The sequence below is a fragment of the Myxine glutinosa genome, chromosome 14, assembly GCF_964187855.1.
Source record: "Myxine glutinosa chromosome 14, kmMyxGlut1.1, whole genome shotgun sequence".
In the NCBI taxonomy this organism is placed as follows: Eukaryota; Metazoa; Chordata; class Myxini; order Myxiniformes; family Myxinidae; genus Myxine; species Myxine glutinosa.
In genome coordinates this window covers 42,468,714-42,490,843 of record NC_136274.1, presented here as the reverse complement: position 1 = coordinate 42,490,843, position 22,130 = coordinate 42,468,714, and the positions used below count along the sequence as shown (strand labels likewise).

Sequence of the window (22,130 nt, the reverse complement as noted above, 5' to 3'; positions counted from 1 at the left end):
TTAACAGAAATCATCACAGTAATGATGTACCACCACCTAACACAACAAGGAAGCAAGAGGCAGAACCAAAGGGATGCAAGAGAAAATGTTATGGAACAATAGATCACCGACTACTAAACAAGGCCATACTCGAAAATTGCAATACGAGAAGAACAAAATTGTCCACAGCATGGATAGACTATAAAAAAGCTTTTTTTGACAGTATCTCACATTCATGGATGATAAAGTGCATGCAAATGTACAAGATAAATCCCAAAATAATCAAGCTGATTGAGAAAGCCGTGGATCTATGGAATACCATACTAATCCTGCAGCACTTAGAAGGAAAGATTGAAATAACAGGAGTGAAAATACGATGCAGGACCTTTCAGGGAGACAGTCTTTCTCCTCTCCTGTTTTCCCTGGCCCTGGACCCACTAAATAACGTCATTAATGAGCAAGGCTATGGATACACCCTAACATCCAATAAAAGAACGTCCAAAGAAAGAAACAATAAAGGTGATTCATCGACTGTACATGGATGATTTAAAACTCTTTGCACCGCACGACAAAAAATTGGCAGAACAACTGAAATTAGTGAAACGGTACCCCGATGAAACTCAAATGAAATTTGGCCAAGATAAGTGTGCCAAGTCCACATTTGTGCAAAGTAAACCAACAAAATTGGACAACATAAAAATCGACTTCGATATATCAACACAGGAGCCAGACAACGAAGCATCTTACAAATACCTTGGAGTAGAAGAGGGCCACCAAATATATCACAAACAAATGTGCAAAACAAGTACCAAAGAATACCTGCATAGAACGACACTGATCCTGAAAACATACCTCTCCCCAAGGAACAAAATCAAAGCCATCAACCAACTAGCAGTACCGGTGTTCAAATACAGCTGTGGAATAGTAAACTGGCCACAACTGGAAATCAACAAACTGGATATCAAAACAAGGAAACTCCTCACTATCCACAAAATATTATACAAAAATCTGTGCATCCCAATAATATAACTGCCGAGGAAAGAAGGAGGTGGCGGCCTGATGGAACTCGACTAAGTGCACAGAGCGACGACTGTAAAAATAGCAGAGTATGTGAAAGGCTCAACAGACCACCGAGTAAAATTTGTGTGCAAGCATGAACACAACAAGCCAGAAAAGGTATCTCTCACTCACCTTGCAAAAAACTTCCAAAAACAGATGTGATTAGAAGATGTCATGCACCAAACAGAAATGGCAGCTTTAATTAAAGAATAATTAAACAGATTGAGGATAGACAAAGAAGGATTATTGCAATGGCTAAGAAGCGGTCAGCTCAATTGGGAGGGAGAACGAATCATTTATTAATGTTCAAAACTAAGGAAACTACACGAATGGCTTTCAGAAGATTGCAGGACTGAGTCAATCGAACAAGAGTAGGTTCTGAAAGGTAAAAATAGAAAGCACGAGTCACCTCCTATCAGGATGTAAGAATAACTCATGTCAGAACAGCTGTACACTCAAAGGCACAACAAGTTATGTAGAGTAATACACTGGCACATCTACAGAAATTTCAATATCCCAGTTGCACAAAACTCATGGACACATGAACCAAAAGCCATCATTGAAAACAAGGACATAATGTTCACGTACGACCTGATGATCCCATCAAGCGTGGACATAAAAAGAAAGCACTGCGACCAGACATGGTACTAAGACACAAAAAGGAAAAGAAGGCATTGCTAATTGAGGTTTTAGTACCCAGTGATATTGGTCTAAATAATGCAGAAAGCAAGAAAATGACCAAATATCAAGACCTTAAGAATGAAGTGAAAAGAACCTGGAAGCTAAAGACTGCCGAAATTTTACCAGTGATAATTGGAGCAACGTGAATGATAAAAAAGAACCTTACACAGCCTAAAAACCACCCCTGGGAACATTACCACAAATAACTACAGTCGGAGGCTGCACGGGGCTCAGTGACGATCCAGAAAAGAGCCCTTGGAACAAAACTCTGAGAACAACAAAACTTCACAACCTAGCCCATCACAATCCTTCACCGAAACGAAGGTTGATACTTTGAGTCTGGGACCTCCACGCTTCACCTCTTAGCAATAGATGCAAACATCTCGTATAATCTTCCTCTGGCCTCGGAACCAAACAAGAAATATATTTATAACAGCCTTCACAGCTCCGGCTCCCCCATACTCCCCACATTTCCCCCATTTTAGAAAAAAAAAAATTCAGTTTAGGAAAATTGATTCACCCTCCAGTTTTAGGGAGATCTCATATTTCAAGTGTTTCACAATTTGAAAACAGTTATCCAATTTACTTATTCTTCACTCATGCCAGCAAACGATACTCAAAACTGAATTGCCCAACCGCCCAACATGTGCAGTAAGATTTGAAAACTATATAGCTTTGTCGGGGAAGTGTGATGGGACTCAAGACTCCAATGATGTCACAGGTTTACAAAAGATCACAACTTTATTAACTGGTTGTTCACTTCATTCCAATACCAAATAACTACCGTTTAACTCAATGGACCAGGTAACTCTATCCGCATAGTCCCTCTTTCGTGGCTGCAGCGCCGTACTCGTGGTACGCGTTCATTCCGTCGGGCAGGGCTTCTGAGGATGAGTGCTCCTGAGTCAAGGAGATGTTCACTCTTTTATGGGCACCGCAGTATTAATCCTTCCTCCGCTAATCCTAATCCGTTTTCCGCAAACGTTACTCGGTCGCCTCACTGGCACCAGCTCGCTCCCCTCCTGCTGCGAGTTCCATTTACCAAACAATAGGGGGGTGCTCCAGCCTGGGGCTGTGACCAGGTGGACAAGAGATTACCATGTTCGTGCACATTCCTGACATTCATTTACGAAATCGTCTATCTGCTTCGTTACCAGTCCCAATCAATGAGTTACATTTCCACAATTCCCTCATCTTTTTGTTTTTGTTTATATTAACCATTAATCTAAACATCAATATAAGTAAACAATCAATCACTGCAAGTAAACATCAATACAAGTATAAGTAAATAATCAATCACTGCAAGTAAACATCATTACAAGTATAAGTAAATAATCAATATCTACAAGTAAATATCAATACAAGTATTCAAACCATAACTTTGGTAATCAAATTCCCTTAGGCATACACCGTCATCCTGCAAGAATCACAAAACATTTCGTTGGTCATTGACTCCTTCCATATTGTTCAATCTATTGCATTTGCATCACAAATATCTTTTCAAAACAACACTTCACCATCACCAAGATACAACAATTTCACTTCATTTTCAAGTTTTGTAAAGCATCTGCACCATCTGGCAAAAACGTTTGCCTCCACACAAATGTTGACTTTGTTTGAAAGGAAGGGCTGATCACTTGTGTTTGAATCCAGGTATGAAACATTTTCTCCTAATGTCTTCATAGCACCTGCACTACTTCATGTAGGATTTCGCTGTTGTGGTAACATTGCGGAGTCATAGACTGACCCTGCTCTCCATGTAGCATTCTTGCCACTTTTTGCTGTAAACCATAGTAATTCCTGAACAAGGCCTTCACCCAGTTGTAGTCGACTTGCCTCCTCCCTCATTGTGAGTGGGCAGCAAGTATTGGTGTGACGTTGATTGGCCAGCAAGATGTGGAACAGGGATGCCGGATGCATCCACAATGATGTTGGGACCATGGTGTTCAGGTCATCCATGGTCCATACCAGGAGTGGCCCGCAGAATCGTGCACAGCTGTTGTGAAAAGGCACAGCCATTTGTTTGCAGCTCCATGCTGGCTCCCCGGAAGTTGGTGAAGTAATAACATATGTCCCCGCATTTCACAGAGGTTGCAGGTAAGGTGTCGTTGTCCTGCAACTTCTGATGTGATGAATGTTCCAAGCCTTCGAACAAGAGTAAGTGATCGCCTTTCTTTCATATGTTGCAGTGTGATCCAGGCAAATGGTCACATAAATTTCCTTGGTGAAGGTAAGCATCCATCTCCAAGTTACACGGGAGAATGTCTTCATCATTCTTTGAGAAAGAGGGTGTATGCCACGTTTAACTTCATTTTTTTTTAGCCACAAATTTTCTTTCTCGAACTTCTTCCCAATTCCGTTAGCACCCCCTTCAAATGTGATCTCGTCTTATCCTTATGCTCAGTCACATCTGAATCTGCTTTCCACACACACTGAATCAGATAGGGTACATCTTACCATGAAATCAGCATAATCATGTATATCTTCCGACAGTTTCACATTCAACAATTTGTTGTTTTTCCTTAACACAAAAAAAGTTATATTCATTTATATGCGTCACACAAATAATATTCAATCAGGTATGTATTTCACTACTAAACTAAGAATAGCATCCACAATTGCTTTCAGGTTAATATAGTTCAAAAATTAACTCATGCAGGTATTTTAGCACTACTCTAAGAAAATAAATTGTATATGATTACAATCACAAACGGGAATATCTAATTGCCAACAACAATTTTCCCAAACCAACAAATTAAGCATAATGTATTATTACCATAATTCCTCTCCACTTTTTCTTTTCCCTTTTTTTTCCTAACAGTGTGTCACTCGTGGTGATATGAGTTCACTGATATTGTAATTGACACAACTCATAACATTGTCGTTATGTCATTATCTTAATTCTACTGTATTCATTTGCAACATCACTTGATTTAATCTTTTAATCTCAGTATTTATGTCGCCATAAAAGTCTTCCTCTTGTGGTTCCACATTTCTTTCCTCATTTGTCACTTCATGCGTTATCATCGTGTTGTTGGTTACCTTATTCAAACACACCGTCACTAAGGCTTTCAAGCAAGCCACCACTAAAACAATTGCCAATATAACTACTAAACCAACAAACAAGTCTGCTACTCCTTGTATATATTCATACCTATGACATAATTATATGTCGATGACATTCAACATTATATACCAAACTAACAAGCTTCCTAAAAGGTAAATAAAGAAAATCCCTTAATATGTAACATAAATCAGATTATTTGTCTTACCCTGATCCCCCTATCTCCCGGGGTTGAACTCAATCCCCTGATCATGAGTGTAGTTGTGATACATTTTTTCACTCATGTTGTATTAATATCAGCAGGTAATTGTATGTCATGTAGGCAAATAAATGTCACTATCCCAAGTAGGAATATCACATGTTGAAAATGTAATGTTTATCAATGCAAGGGGTGTTAAAATGTAATTCAAATGACTGTAAATCACGACTATCATTTATCTGCCACTGAATGTTCTGCTGGGCTGCTAGGTGCAGCCTCATTTTCTGTGGGATCGTCCACCTTAGCCCCATGTGCTTGTTTGCAATGAGGGGCATTAATCCAACTTTCTATTTTGGGTCCATATATTTTTTTTCCCTATTCTTATCAATCTCCTATGGTTTATCATTTCGTTCCAAGATACCGCAACCAAAGGTTTTAACCAAAGCTCTACCAAACTATTTCCAATTTGAACAAAAAATGCCAGTGAAACAATGATTCGAAGAATTAACTTCAAGGGGTCAATAAATTTATTCTATAGCCAGATCTAATTTTCCCATCCAATAGTTTGCCTTGCCACATGTCATATTATAACACTTTAATAAACCTTCGAAAAATGTTTCCCATCTCAACAAATTTCCTTTTTACAAATAGCCATGTGTAACTTACGTATATAACTACAATTTCCTCTCAATTTGTTTGGCCTAACTGGCCGCAAAAGTGGCTGCCAGCATGCAGTACCGTTTTTTATCTACCAAGGAAGTGCTCGTCCACACAAGACCTCTACCAAAATGTTGTTTGTAAAAACAAATCTGGGATTTCCGATTACATGGATGCACTCTCAGGACATTTTCAGGCTGCTGTTAACAATCCACTATGATAAATTAATTCCTTTACCCACAATCAAATAATTAGTACAAATTGAGGATATTATCCATCTGACATTCATTTATAGATTCATTATGTTGGATCTAATATATATATATATTTTTTCCCCAATAATTTCGCACTGGTGTAAGGAAGAACAATAGCTCTCATAAGTCTTAGTAATATCGTAGTTAATTTACCCAGCATCGAAGAATTTATTTACTATCCATTCTCATCTGTTAACCAGTGACTTTGTTTGAACTCCAGAACTCAAAACTCACAATAGTTCAAACCAGCAAAATTTCCTTTACTATTTTCCCATATCATCTATGCCTTATACACATCCATACATACAGCCCAATTTATATTCTGATAAAATTCAAGTTTATATATATATAAAATCCGTGAGCAGAGTACTCTGGGAAGTCAGTGTAAGACCTCTCCAAAATTTGGCTAATTTTGTACTCCCACATTTTTTATGAAGCTCATATCCATAAATAGCTTTGATTCTCATATAAATTCTATCACAATGGAATCCCAAGATTACTTCCAATTTTTTACTATTAATGAATAGCTGCTCATAACTCAGCAAATCAAATCTTTATTCTCCATCTCCCTTGACAAAAGTGATAATTTTCATAATCAAATTATATTTCTATTTTTTATTTTACGAATTCTCTCGATATGCGATCCCATCCCCATGGAACTATCTATTTTTCAGACAAGGCACACTGTCGGTGTCAACAATCTTGTAAGATTGATACACAAAAACAAAAACACTGACACAAAATACCCACACACACATGCATTATGCGTATTTGTTTGCGTTGGAACCCTTATTTACAGATCCGGATGGGTGTCAACTTTATTTCAATTTCTCAAAATTTGTCCTTCAATTTTATAAGCGCTAATACACAAATGGACCAAAAAGTTTATTCTTAGAAAACCCCTATGACGTCACATTGACATTACCCTTTCAGTTCCCACAATAATTTATCCAAATTTGACTACCCACCCATTTGTATGTCAGTCGACCACTGACCTATCAATCGTGTGGAACAATAGTCCGAAATTCCCACCTGATCATGATGTGACTCTTGTCACTTGGTTTGCCAAAAAAATTGCAAAGCAATTGTTCCAAACTTTGTAAATTTAAAATTTTGTGCCCAACATAAAAGATCCAATTTCGGCATTTGATCAATTAATTATCAATTTGCTTACAAGCAAAAGAAAAATGAATTATTCTTGCTCCGAAAACTTTTCAGACCCAAGAATCATCGACAGTTATTCATGTTTGTCCAGTAATCTAATTTGTTGAAGCCAATCGTCATTTGGGATTTGTCGCAATAAAGGCCTAATCATTGTCTGAGGTATCGGTCAGCACTGGTACCCTTGATCTTGGTTTACCCTATGAACTTGTCTTCCTTTTGGTATACGGACATCCTCTTTTCCAATGTCCCATCCGTCCACACTTGAAACACCGGTTTCTGTCGTTGCCTGGTCTGTGCACCTGTGCACTTGTATTGCTGGGCTGCATCTCTACATCCCTGAGTTGCCACTGCAATCTCTCGTTATCTCCTGAAACACGAAAAAATTCTCTGTACCGTCCTTTTTGGGGAGACAACTGGAAATCAGATGGGACAACTGTCACTTTCATTCCTAATTTCGAGGGCAGTTGTGCATTTGTCTCCTCCACTGTATCCTGTATCCTTTTTATTTTAAGTTCTAGATCCGTCATCCGTTCTTGCTGTTCCCGTTGTCTGGATTCACCATCCCAAAGATGGAATGCAAGCCAGTCTACCGTTAGATTCTGTCTCTTCCTGGCTTTCAATCTTTGTTCCAATCTTTCCAATCGACTTCGCTCAAATGTACCATCTCTTGGAAACTCCTCATCATGTCCCTTTGTCCACAAATACCAATTCTCGACCTGCCTTATAGCTTCGGCACCATAACGGTCGTACATATGATGTGTACAAGTACCTTTTTGTGGAATCTCTGGTTGTCCTTGTGTATTCTTGCAGGCTCCATTTCCCATTTTGCCTTTTATCAAAGTAGCGTTGGATGTGTTGTAGTTTGTTCCTCTAAAGCTTCACTCGTACCTCCAGGAAGGATCTCTCCACCTGTTCAAACGGTGATTTCCAGAGAATCTCTCTCACCTGTGGCTTTTGCACAATCCAATCTCACAGATCAGTATTTGCAGATGAGCCAGAGGGTCAGTATGAAATGGGTGAATCCTCAGGTGTCCGCTCTGTTGAAGGGGAAATCACACAATGGTAACCGCACATATATATCTATATATAACTCACCACCTTGCTCAATTTTCCAAGGTTGTCTTCACATTGATAATATCTCACAAAGATATCAAAGCTTCTTTCTTGAGACCGCATTTTCATCAATCAAACAATCAATATATTCAATTCAATTTATTCAGTTCAATTTATTCAGTTAAATTTATTCAATTAAATTTATTCAGTTCAATTCAATTATTCAATTTCAATTAATTTATCAATATTCATCAATAAATCAAATTAATCATTTTGGATGACTCCTTGCATAAGCCCTTTCCCCAATGATGTCAGGACAGGTCCATCTATTGACTGAGATCGAAGCTCATCGGTCGTCACCTCTGGTTCATACCTCATGTCAATTGACGAATCACTGTTCTGTCCTAGGGTCATATCTGACCTATTTTTCCATTTTGCCTGGTCTTCACAAATTTTCTTTGCAACCACTAAAGGCAACTCATCCTTCACTCGTGAGACCGCCAAAATGGATGGCAGATATTAAAGTTCTTTGGGAAAAATATCTCATCATTTTTCTTTTAATAGTACCCAAATCTCTTGGCAATATAAATTTCGTAAAACTCCTGAAATAAGACTGTAAAATTCCTTCAATCATGCTAAATTTTGAAACTCCATCGCTTGTAACACCCAATTTATCCCATAGGGCTTGAAAGTTCTTTCCCAAGTTCATGCAATCATTCTGCATTTGAACCCTATGATATCATTCATAATAATCATCATGATTTTATAGTCATGGTCCTATCATAATCATCTATTTAAAACGAACATTTCCTTTATCACCACAGCTATGTGGTATAATCAACAATAGAATAAAACTGTACATAGCAACAGGCTACCTCATGGCCACTTAGTATACCTATTGACAATAAGTCATAACAATATCGAATAATCATTGAACAATTAAAAAATCGCTTCCACTGCTCCAGCCGCAGCATTCGTCATTTTGTCTGCTCATCCGCGTGACCAAAACGAAATAAAGGGAGCTCAACCATTACACAGCGCTTTTAATGGCGCATGCCATAGGAACTCAACGCAATTTCGACTCGGCCAGAAAAACGAGCAAATTTTGCAGGATGTTAACTGGAATTAGCCGTGAAAATATATACAAAATACACAAAAATAAACACCCACAAAAATAAACAACAAAACCCAAACAAACCCAAGGTCGACCATCTTACACAGTAAATTACATCATTTCAGCATCGTATTGATTGCTGAAATATTCCAGGGTTTATACACACCTTAAAAGAGGTATGCTTTGTGGTGTTGCCCCCTCCCACGTTTATTCCAGGGTTTATACACACCTTAAAAGAGGTATGCGTGGTGTTGCCCCCTCCCACTTTAAATTACTCATTAAATTACTCATTAAATTACTCATTAAATTACTCATTAAATTACTCATTAAATTACTCATTAAATTACTCATTAAATTAACTTACATAGTTTCAGCATTGTATTGATTGCTGAAATATTCCAGGGTTTATACACACCTTAAAAGAGGTATGCGTGGTGTTGCCCCCTCCCACGTTTATTCCAGGGTTTATACACACCTTAAAAGAGGTATGCGTGGTGTTGCCCCCTCCCACTTTTACTTAAATTACATCGTTTCAATTAAAAAACATCGCTTCTACTGCTCCAGCCGCAGCATTCGTCACTTTGTCTGCTCATCCGCATGACCAAAACGAAATAAAGGGAGCTCAACCATTACACAGCGCTTTTAATGGCGCATGCCATAGGAACTCAACGCAATTTCGACTCGGCCAGAAAAACGAGCAAATTTTGCAGGATGTTAACTGGAATTAGCCGTGAAAATATAAACAAAATACACAAAAATACACACCCACACAAATAAACAACATTTATTCCGTTCAACAGAACAAACATTTCCTATATCATGACATGCATGTCTTCAAAATTATATGACCAAGAGAAAAAGTAAAACTAATTAAAACTGCGGGCAGTGATGATCCGGGGACCATACCGCTCCATCCTGATTGGACGGGTGCGTGCTAGAGTCGTTAACAACGACAGTCCAGATCCGATTGTTCAAAATTTCAACTCAATCGATCGAAAAATGAACGCAGGGATGCATTTTAAAGGTGCAGTGGCACTAACTGAGTTGCCACGAATATGGCCACGAAATTGCCAATATGGCCATCACAAAATATTTTCCTTAATCAATTGGCTCATAGCATAACCAATCTGCAAGTATTTCATCCGAAGATGTATCTCTGAGGAATTTTAATTAAATAAGTCATTTATAAATCAACGAGTTAATTTATTAAATGATTAATCAATAAATCAAAATTTTCCTTGACAGCCACATCACTTGGTCAGTGTCATGTCCAAATATCAGCTTCCTTACTCAAAAGGTGCCTGAGTTAATGTAATGTAATTACTGTAATAAGATTACTGCAATTACTGTAACTAGGGCGTGCCCGTACGTGGGTGCAAAAAAACATGCGTGCAAACAACAACAACAAAAAAAAACTTTGAAACCACGTGGCAGTAACGACCACAGAACCCCCCCCCCCCTCTATTTACATGAAATGGTTTGGTCCATTCGCAAAGCCAAAGCGAACGGCTTGCGAGTACGGTAGAACCCCCCCCCCCTCTATTTACATGAAATGGTTTGGTCCATTCGCAAAGCCAAAGCGAACGGTTGGTAAATAAATCGCCATAGCTCGGTAACTACTTCTCCGATTAATATGAAACCTTGAAAAGGCACATCCTCAGGTCCCCAGCAATATACCTGGCAAGTTTCAGAGTATATCGGACCCGTGGTTGTCGAGAAACAGCGGTCACAGACAAACAAACAAACACACAGACACACACACAGAGATTACTGGAATTATAGATAGATGATTACTGTAATTACTGTAACTAGGACGTGCCCGTACGTGGGTGCCCGTTCCTTGGTGCGGCCCAGCATCTAGTCGAGACCCAGTCACCCAGGCCGATCACCCATTCCGACCCCAAATTCCTCATCGACGATAACTAAACAATATATTGTTACAGATACGACTTTGATGGTATGGTGGGCCGAGCGGGATGGCCGCCGTATCCGTACAAGTTACCCCGATTGCACCCGGGGTTGACTAATCGCGCTATGCTGGCTCAATAAGAAAAAGAAGACACCCGGCTGGGTTACAATCACACAATACGACACCAGGGATACGGTTCTCAAAGGTTGTTATTACAATTGCGGAAGGTTTAGATTACAGGGACAAGAGGGAAACATAGGAAGGTGGGCACTTAAACACACTTATATTATCCCCGGACAGACGACAGGTAAACGCGGGACAAGGCTCACTCACACGGGGTTTGATGGCCAGGAAAGCGGGTAGCGATCGCTCCAGGTGCACCTGGCTCAGGGACAGAATCACGTACGGTGGTGTCCAGAGATGCGTGAAGGTATCACAGCGCTTGTGGGTCGCGACTTTGGTCTCAAGCTGGGGAGGTCGCTCAGCGCTCGGGAGGGTGGCGTCTTTTCCTTCCAAGCTCGGGGCGCATCTGACGTCACGTCCGGCGCGGGGCCGCGTATATCCGGCGGGGAGTCACGCCCTCGCTCGTTAGCTCCGCCCCATATGGCATCGGCCCATGGCTTCTCATTGGGTGCGGGGGTTACCGGCTCCGCCCTTGACGAGGGGCCGACAGGGAGCCCCCTTCTGGGTAACCCCGTCGAGCACATGTTCAATGGCGGCCAACCGAGCCGGAGTGAGGACGCAAAGCCGCTGTTGTTGTGGTTGTTGTTGGAGCTTGAGATGATGGGAAGAGATGCGGGGAGGTATGGGAAGGTCCTAAACTCCTACTGGTGCCATATCATCACATTCTGGTGCAACGAAGAGTCATAATTAATGGAAACAAGTCCTTAACTGACATAGATTAAGAATAACTAGCAAGATGTCCTATAATTGTCTACGTGTGGTGCGGGGGACCTGGGCACGACATTTAATGGGGGAATGAAGGGGAAGATCGGCTCTAATGGGTGTTGTTTACAGACAATGGGACTAGGGAATGGGGTAAGGGGAGAGTTGGGGAGTATCGGAGAAGATAGGGGAATATTTACAAGCGGATATGGAGGTCAAATTCCATATTCGCAACATTGCACCCTTCTCTACCCTCGGGGCGTCCCGACCCGATAAATTTTTACCTACTTTAGTGTGGCACGCAATGTAGTTCCCTCTACTATTAACTCTACCCTGAGTGCGACAGTTTTATAGATATTCACAAATGAGTAAATATGTCCCCCTGCGACGTTGCACCCTTCTCCTCTCAGAAACACACCCACAGGATAACCGAATCCGGAAAGAATTCTCAAACTAAACATACAGCCGGTAGGGAGCATTATTTACAAGACTACGCTGCTATTTACACTACGATCCAGGACCTGTTTTTGGAGGAACACATGCAGATGTTATGCATAGAGAGAGCGCGCTTGCCAACATCGATACACCAACCCACGAGTGCTCTGTGGCCGACGGCCTTTAATAACGTGCAGAGCACCCTTCCCAGCACCAAAAGCACCACCCCATCATGTACTGTCAGCACCATCCGGTGCACCACCATTGTTCATTAAAATAAAAACAACAACCCCTAACCCTGCAGGTGTCTCTTGCTCTTCGTGTGGTGCACCGGGTGTTACCTAAAAGTGGTTCACCTGTATGGCATAGGTGCCACGTTGACCTATAGGTCCATCCCCGGGTGGTGCTTGGCCGCAAACGAACTGCGGTCCATCGTGGGTGGCCACAAACATTGCGGTCCATATGGTGTATCGATCCCGGCAGCAAGCAGCGAAAGTGCAGGCCCACAACTGCGTCGCCAGCACCTCTCTCTCCTCTCTCTCTACCCCAAAGCCAGATCCTCGGAGGTGGGAGACAAAAACAAGAGCAAGTGAGTAAGGTGGTAAGGGCGCAAAAGTGCACGCAATACAAGATGATGCACACTGGGGGCACATGGGAACCAGGTGAGACAGGTACGTTCCTATCGTACGCCCCCCCCCACCAGGTAACCTACATGGCCCCTCCCTTACCCCTTACTGTATCCACAAAACACAACACTACCCATAAACATCTACTTTACAAATCGACAAACATCCCTACTGTCTTCCCCGTTCCTCCCATAAACCAAATTCGTCTTCTCTCCCTCCTAACCAATCAAATTTGCCATTTTCAACTCTCATCAAAATTTGCCATCTCCAACTCAACATCATAATTTGCCATTACCAATTCATCATCAGTCCCTCCTAGGGAGGGAGAGATGGAATCACCCCAATGTCTCATCCACGTCGTGATGCGTCTCACAAATCCACACTGCGATTCATCTCCTGCAACAAAACAAAGAAAACACAGGTGTGGAGTCATCATCATCACCACAGGTAAGTGGCTGCGTATGGTGCGACAGGTTCATCAATCCTAACTATCTCCTAAATGACTTTAACAACTTTACACTACCCGGGGGCTTTCTCCGGCCAAACCATTGGCCCTCTTACACTATGGGTTCTAAAAACCAATTCCCATTGGCCAAACTGTGGTGCTCTTCAATTTGGGGTCTCACTCCCCCGATTCATCTCCCGGTGCCCTCGCACAATTTCTGGGCTGTGGCGTGTACCTCTCCCAGTGGGTCTACCCACCTGCACACCTCCACCACTGCAGTTGCCTCCGAGCTTACCTGCTCCTCACCCTAACCTAACTACCTGGGGAAGGCCCTCTGGCTCTCTCCCCACTCCGTGCCCTCTCTGGCACTGGGCTGCCCGATCCACACCCGGGATCCTCAGGCACCCACTCACAACTACCGGCTCCCAGAGCCCACCTGCGGCCTCACCTGGCCGACATCCTCACAGTGGTGGAGTGCCCAACCAACTACACACACTAACAGGCTACACGCCCCGCCATTTCCACAACACTAATGCACCCATTCACAACACCATTCTCCAACCGCACCACAAATGCCAATATCCAACCACAATTTACCTGCACCCTCTACCTAACACTTACACTACCCGCCCCGGGTACTCGTGAAAGGGGTCCACTCTTCCCCCATCCACACCTTCGCACCATGCACACCACTCCGTACCACTCACTCCAACTCTCTCCACACACCTGTACCTGCACACCTGTGCTCTCACACCTGGTGCCACCTGCACCCTTCTCTCCCCAAGCGCATTCGCGCTGATCCACTACTCATACACTGCTCCACACACCTGTCCAATTGCACACCTGTGCAATCACACCTGTTCCATCCTCACACACACGGCATCATCTCAGCTAACTACTCCCTTCTGAAACTTGCGCTTCCCAGTCGTCCCTTTAAACTATTGCGCTCCCACGTCATTATCATCCACACTAATCTACCTGCGTCCCCACTACAGGTATCAGTCACTAACTAATCTTAACGTTACCTAATGTCAATCTTCGCTAGATCCCTACACACCATATCCTAACCCACCCGGGCTAGTTTTCACTGCCATACACCCCATAAGCTATTGCTCCTTTGCCCCCCCATGGGAAGGGTGGCAGGGATGCCCCCCTTACCCACCGGGCCCATCGCTCACTACCAATTTTGCACATCAAATTTCAACAAATTAAAAATTTGCCAATCACTGCTCATCATCTGCCAATCACTACTGCCAATCCCTTGCCAATCATCAAATTTTGTTTTTCTCTAATTTTGGGTCCAAAACACTAACCTCATCACCCAGTCGACTCACTAATACCTCTCGGTGCGCCAATCCCTGTCCAAAGCCCGGCTTCGTAAGGCCAAGCAATGGATGCTGGTTGTTTTGTGCCAGCGGCTGGATGCGTCCGGCACTCGGTGCAGGGACGGGGGCTTACCCGGGCCGAGATCCCACGCACCACCTCGGCGTGGAGCCATCCAATGCCCCGATCTCGACCTGCCGGCACGTCTCACCAAAAAGTGGTCGCCATGACGACCCTTTCTATCGGGCTGCCAGCTCCGCCTAGTGGAGCCTGGACGCGGCCGTTCAAAGCGAGGCCCGGCACGCACCGAGGGCCTGCTTCGGCTATAAGTCGTTCTAACCTCTATCCCGTCTAACGTCGATGCTTCACCTGCATGCTTACATCCCGCAGCCCGTTCCTTGCTCACACATCCAGCCGTGCCCATGCTCCTCGTCGTACCTTTCCTTACACACCCAGGTACACCCATTCCACTCACAGCCTTGGTCACACACCTGACCACCGAACACTTTGGCACACACTCGTTGGTAGCACACCTCACCAATACACCTCTTCGCGCCCCCTCCTCTGTCACCTCCTCTGTGACAATCACAGGTGTGCCCTCATTCGCACACCCAACCACGTGCCTCACCACCAACTCCAGCGTGCATTCCCACTCACGCTCTACCATTCCAGGTGTGCATCCTTCCATCCCAGGTGTACATCCTCGCTCACCTGTCACAACTAACTCACGCTCCATGTCACTCTCACTACTTTCACCTCCACTCGTGACAACGCACTCACCCTTACTCTTGACAGCACACTCTTTCCTCATGCACCTGTCCGTCACACACCTTTCTCGCGCACACTCTCCCGTTACACCCTCTGTAACACTCACCACAGGTGCACACTCTTCCTTACTTCTGACAGCGCACTCTTTCCTCATGCACCTGTCCGTCACACACCTTTCTCGCGCACACTCTCCCGTTACACCCTCTGTAACACTCACCACAGGTGGACACTCTTCCTTACTTCTGACAGCGCACTCTTTCCTCATGCACCTGTCCGTCACACACCTTTCTCGCGCACACTCTCCCGTTACACCCTCTGTAACACTCACCACACCACGCTTCCATGTGCTCCCTCGCACACGCGCTACGACCGACTCACTCCCGCCAGCACACTCACTACTCCTTGGCACGCACTTTTTCCTCACACACCCCAGAGTCGGACTTTCTCGCACACCTCCTCTTTCGCACACCAGACCTGTCGCACACTTCACCAACGGCCTCTCACGAACACCCGGGTCTATTTCGACCCCCAAGCTTATTAAATCCCCTGGCGCATCATACGCACGACCATATTGGTCACCACTTACACCGGGTCCTCTTTCTCTTCGCTTCTCCTCCATCACCTGCGAATCCCTCATCCGGTTAATGAGCACATCATCACGATCCAAACACAGACTTTGGACCAATTCTTTTATCTCCTCTTTTATCTCTTTCTTATCCCCTCTCCGTCGCTTCTTAATTTCGCTCATCCCTTCTTCCACTTCTTCTAATTTGTGCTTCACCTCTTTTATTCCCCGGTACGTCTCCTCAAGCTCATCCTCTAAGGCTACCTTGACCGTTTCCAGGTGCGTCCTCACCTGCCGGTCCTTCGTCTCCATTACCTCTATCACCTCGTCCAACCTCGTTGTCAGTCCCTCACGTACCATCTGACATTCCCTCTTTGTCGCTATCAAGTCATCTTTTAGTTCTTTCTGTGTCGCCTTTAAACCTCCTAATACCGCAGTGTTCCTTTGAACCTGCTCCACTAACTCCGTTTGTCCCACCGTCAGCTGCTCCACCTCCTGCGTCAGGTCCTCTATGCCCCCTTGTAACTTTACAGTCCCCTTTCTCACCTCCTTTTCCATGTGCTCCTCACAGTGCCTCACCTCCTCGCGCACTCCTCCGACCTCCTCACTCACTCCTCTTCTGATCTCCTCTCCCATCACTTGCATCTCCTGCCCAGATGCCACCCTCATCTGCTCCATTTCCTCCCTGTGAGCATCCAGTTTGGTTTCTACCCCCATTCTGACCCCCTCTATCTGCTGCTCCATTTGTTTAACTTCCCTTTCCGCCTGGTCCCTCATGTCCCTCAATTTGCCTTCCATACTGTTTTCTAACCCCTCTAACCCATTTTTCACTTCTTTTATCCCGTTGTCTAACCCCTCAAAATTATTGTCTAACTTCCCAATTTTCTTGTCTAACTCCTCAAAATTATTGTCTAACTTCCCAATTTTCTTGTCTAACTCCTCAAAATTATTGTCTAACTTCTCACCGGTACCCCTCGCTTCGTCCCTCATTACCCCCATTTGGCCCTCCAATCGCTCACCCTGAGCATCCATCCGGTTCCCCAACCGCTCACCCAATCGCTCAATTTGGCTCCCCATACTCATCTGTACAGCTGCCTGTAACTGCGCAATGAGGGCCTGCATGTCAATCGGCTGCATGTTAAAGCCCGCTGATACAGCCGGCTCGGCTACCGCACGCTCGTGCGAGGCGCCTTTTTGCGCGCCCGCTACTTCGTGCGTGACGGCGCTATTTTGCGAACCTGCCGCCCTCACTGCTTCGCTCTCCTCTTGTCCCTCAATTTGGTCCTGGATCGACCCTACCTCACTCTCCTTTACCGGACCCCAGCCGTCTTGATCCGCCATAGCGCGACTTTCAAAATTCGGTTTTTATTTTTTTATTTTCGTAAAACAAATTGAAATTTCGCCGTTATAATTTCGCGCGGGAAACGCGCTCCGAATCGATTTTCCCTCCCAAAATTTGGGCCTAACTAATTTAGTCCCGGGTTCGAATTCCACTCCTCGACACCAATTGTTACAGATACGACTTTGATGGTATGGTGGGCCGAGCGGGATGGCCGCCGTATCCGTACAAGTTACCCCGATTGCACCCGGGGTTGACTAATCGCGCTATGCTGGCTCAATAAGAAAAAGAAGACACCCGGCTGGGTTACAATCACACAATACGACACCAGGGATACGGTTCTCAAAGGTTGTTATTACAATTGCGGAAGGTTTAGATTACAGGGACAAGAGGGAAACATAGGAAGGTGGGCACTTAAACACACTTATATTATCCCCGGACAGACGACAGGTAAACGCGGGACAAGGCTCACTCACACGGGGTTTGATGGCCAGGAAAGCGGGTAGCGATCGCTCCAGGTGCACCTGGCTCAGGGACAGAATCACGTACGGTGGTGTCCAGAGATGCGTGAAGGTATCACAGCGCTTGTGGGTCGCGACTTTGGTCTCAAGCTGGGGAGGTCGCTCAGCGCTCGGGAGGGTGGCGTCTTTTCCTTCCAAGCTCGGGGCGCATCTGACGTCACGTCCGGCGCGGGGCCGCGTATATCCGGCGGGGAGTCACGCCCTCGCTCGTTAGCTCCGCCCCATATGGCATCGGCCCATGGCTTCTCATTGGGTGCGGGGGTTACCGGCTCCGCCCTTGACGAGGGGCCGACAGGGAGCCCCCTTCTGGGTAACCCCGTCGAGCACATGTTCAATGGCGGCCAACCGAGCCGGAGTGAGGACGCAAAGCCGCTGTTGTTGTGGTTGTTGTTGGAGCTTGAGATGATGGGAAGAGATGCGGGGAGGTATGGGAAGGTCCTAAACTCCTACTGGTGCCATATCATCACATTCTGGTGCAACGAAGAGTCATAATTAATGGAAACAAGTCCTTAACTGACATAGATTAAGAATAACTAGCAAGATGTCCTATAATTGTCTACGTGTGGTGCGGGGGACCTGGGCACGACATTTAATGGGGGAATGAAGGGGAAGATCGGCTCTAATGGGTGTTGTTTACAGACAATGGGACTAGGGAATGGGGTAAGGGGAGAGTTGGGGAGTATCGGAGAAGATAGGGGAATATTTACAAGCGGATATGGAGGTCAAATTCCATATTCGCAACAATATTATATGAATCGCACCGTACATACCTCCTTCTAGATCTTGTTCTTGTCTTGATATACTCACTCAGGCTCACTCTATCACGACTGAGTCCTCCCAGCTCCTCCAAATGGCGCCCGCTACGCCTCGAATTCACATCGGCCACGCCTACGCAACAACGTGTTCTGTGATTGGCTGGCCTACCCCGCAACCTGTTCTGTGATTAGTTTGGTAAATAAATCGCCATAGCTCGGTAACTACTTCTCCGATTAATATGAAACCTTGAAAAGGCACATCCTTGAAAAGGCCCGTACGTGGGTGCAAAAAAACATGCGTGCAAACAACAACCACAAAAAAAAACTTTGAAACCACGTGGCAGTAACGACCACAGAACCCCCCCCCCCCCTCTATTTACATGAAATGGTTTGGTCCATTCGCAAAGCCAAAGCGAACGGCTTGCGAGTACGGTAGAACCCCCCCCCCCCCTCTATTTACATGAAATGGTTTGGTCCATTCGCAAAGCCAAAGCGAACGGCTTGCGTTACTTTTACTAATAGCTCGGTAACTACTTCTCCGATTAATATGAAACCTTGAAAAGGCACATCCTCAGGTCCCCAGCAATATATCTGGCAAGTTTCAATTAGATCGGACCCGTGGTTGTCGAGAAACAGCGGTCACAGACAAACACACACACACACACACACACAGACACACACACACACAGAGATTACTGGAATTATAGATAGATTACCGGAACTGTAATTACTGTAATTACCTCAGGTAATTACTGTAATGTAATTACTGTAATGTAATAAGAAATGTAATTAATTAAATAAGTACTTCATTAATCGCTAATAATTAAATAACTCGTGAATTCTTATCCGATTTACTTAACATTTGAGTGTCCCCAAAACGTTGGAGCAAAACGTTGCAACAACGAAAGTGAAACGTTGTAGCGACGTTGTGGAAACGTCAGCAAAACCCAACATTTGAATGTTCCCAAAACGTTGGAGCAAAACGTTGCAACAACGAAAGTGAAACGTTGTGGCGACGTTGTGGAAACGTCAGCAAAACCCAACATTTGAATGTTCCCAAAACGTTCCCAAAAATGTTCTCTCTCTGTCTGTCTCTCTTTCTGTCTGTCTATGTCTCTCTCTGTCTGTCTCTCTCTCTCTGTCTCTCTCTCTCTGTCTATCTCTCTCTCTTTCTGTCTCTCTCTCTCTGTCTGTCTCTCTCTGTCTGTCTATCTCTCTCTCTGTCTGTCTATCTCTCTCTCTCTGTCTGTGGTTCTCTCTGTCTGTCTCTCTCTCTGTCTCTCTCTGTCTGTCTATCTCTGTCTATCTCTCTCTGTCTGTCTCTCTCTCACTTTCTGTCTCTCTCTGTCTATCTCTCTCTGTCTGTCTGTCTGTCTCTCTCTATCTGTCTGAATATCATCTTTATCTCTGTCTGTCTCTATGTCTCTCTCTCTTTCTTTCTGTCTCTCTCTCTCTGTCTCTCTGTCTGTTTGTCTCTCTCTGTCTATCTCTCTCTGTCTGTCTCTCTCTCACTTTCTGTCTCTCTCTGTCTATCTCTCTCTGTCTGTCTGTCTCTCTCTATCTGTCTGAATATCATCTTTATCTCTGTCTGTCTCTATGTCTCTCTCTCTTTCTTTCTGTCTCTCTCTCTCTGTCTCTCTGTCTGTTTGTCTCTCTCTGTCTATCTCTCTCTGTCTGTCTCTCTCTCACTTTCTGTCTCTCTCTGTCTATCTCTCTCTGTCTGTCTGTCTGTCTCTCTCTATCTGTCTGAATATCATCTTTATCTCTGTCTGTCTCTATGTCTCTCTCTCTTTCTTTCTGTCTCTCTCTCTCTGTCTCTCTGTCTGTTTGTCTCTCTCTGTCTATCTCTCTCTGTCTGTCTCTCTCTCACTTTCTGTCTCTCTCTGTCTATCTCTCTCTGTCTGTCTGTCTGTCTCTCTCTACCCAAGTAGGAATATCACATGTAGGAATATCACAAAAAAAATTATTTATTTATTAATTTAAAACGGGTGTACACGATTGTACACGTGTACGGACCTTACCAAACCGGCAAACAAATCGCCTCATGGTGCACTTCATGAGCCGATTTGCCTGCAGACCAGAGTAAGGCTCTTAACACCCAGCGTATAACGTACGCATCCTTGCAAGCACACGAATAATAGAATCATTTAAAACGTTCCATCCGTGACTTTTACCTATATCGCGGCAAGCCCCACACACACATCCTCCACCATGTTCAGAATTAAACACAGGTTCGTATTTCGTAATGGACCATCCCCAAGACGCCATGCTTACCTTGGCAACGTCCACTCGAAATCCAGCGGTGCCTCCAGATTGTCGGGGAAGTGTGATGGGACTCAAGACTCCAATGATGTCACAGGTTTACAAAAGATCACAACTTTATTAACTGGTTGTTCACTTCATTCCAATACCAAATAACTACCGTTTAACTCAATGGACCAGGTAACTCTATCCGCATAGTCCCTCTTTCGTGGCTGCAGCGCCGTACTCGTGGTACGCGTTCATTCCGTCGGGCAGGGCTTCTGAGGATGAGTGCTCCTGAGTCAAGGAGATGTTCACTCTTTTATGGGCACCGCAGTATTAATCCTTCCTCCGCTAATCCTAATCCGTTTTCCACAAACGTTACTCGGTCGCCTCACTGGCACCAGCTCGCTCCCCTCCTGCTGCGAGTTCCATTTACCAAACAATAGGGGGGTGCTCCAGCCTGGGGCTGTGACCAGGTGGACAAGAGATTACCATGTTCGTGCACATTCCTGACATTCATTTACGAAATCGTCTATCTGCTTCGTTACCAGTCCCAATCAATGAGTTACCAGTCCCAATCAATGAGTTACATTTCCACAGCTTCCATGTCACTTTTTTAACGACCTGGCTTTCATTACTTTTACTTCTCTACATTCACTATCAGAATGATGAACATTGTAATCTTCTGTTGACAAATTCCCTTTTGCCTGGCATGCTCCTGTTATTCCTACAGAACATGTGACGGGTGATATGATAGATGCGAGGGACACACACTCACCTCTCATTTGTCTAATTTGGGTTCAAATCTTGACTGTGGTGTTTCTCATGTAAGACGATGCATTAATATGTGCGACATCCAATGGAAGGACGTTAAGCCAGAGGACCTTTCTGCATGTACTTGGCATTGGTGGAAGTATTGGCGTTGATACTTGGCATTTGTCTTTTGTGAAGAGTTGGCGTGTTATTCTCAGCGCCCTGAACAAATTACAAATTCCTGCTGAAATCACCAGTTGAATGTCAGGTCTGACCAACCGGTTCGTGAAATAATTAGACCAAAAGCATTTCCTGACTGACTCAGGAAAGTCAGGTGG

General features: G+C 44.4%; 1 protein-coding gene across 5 annotated transcripts in view; it reads left to right on the top strand.

The window, feature by feature from the left end:
• The window catches only part of TMEM135 (transmembrane protein 135), a 48,009-nt gene that overhangs the window by 7,833 nt on the left and 18,046 nt on the right, over positions 1–22,130 (top strand). The window lies entirely within an intron of this gene.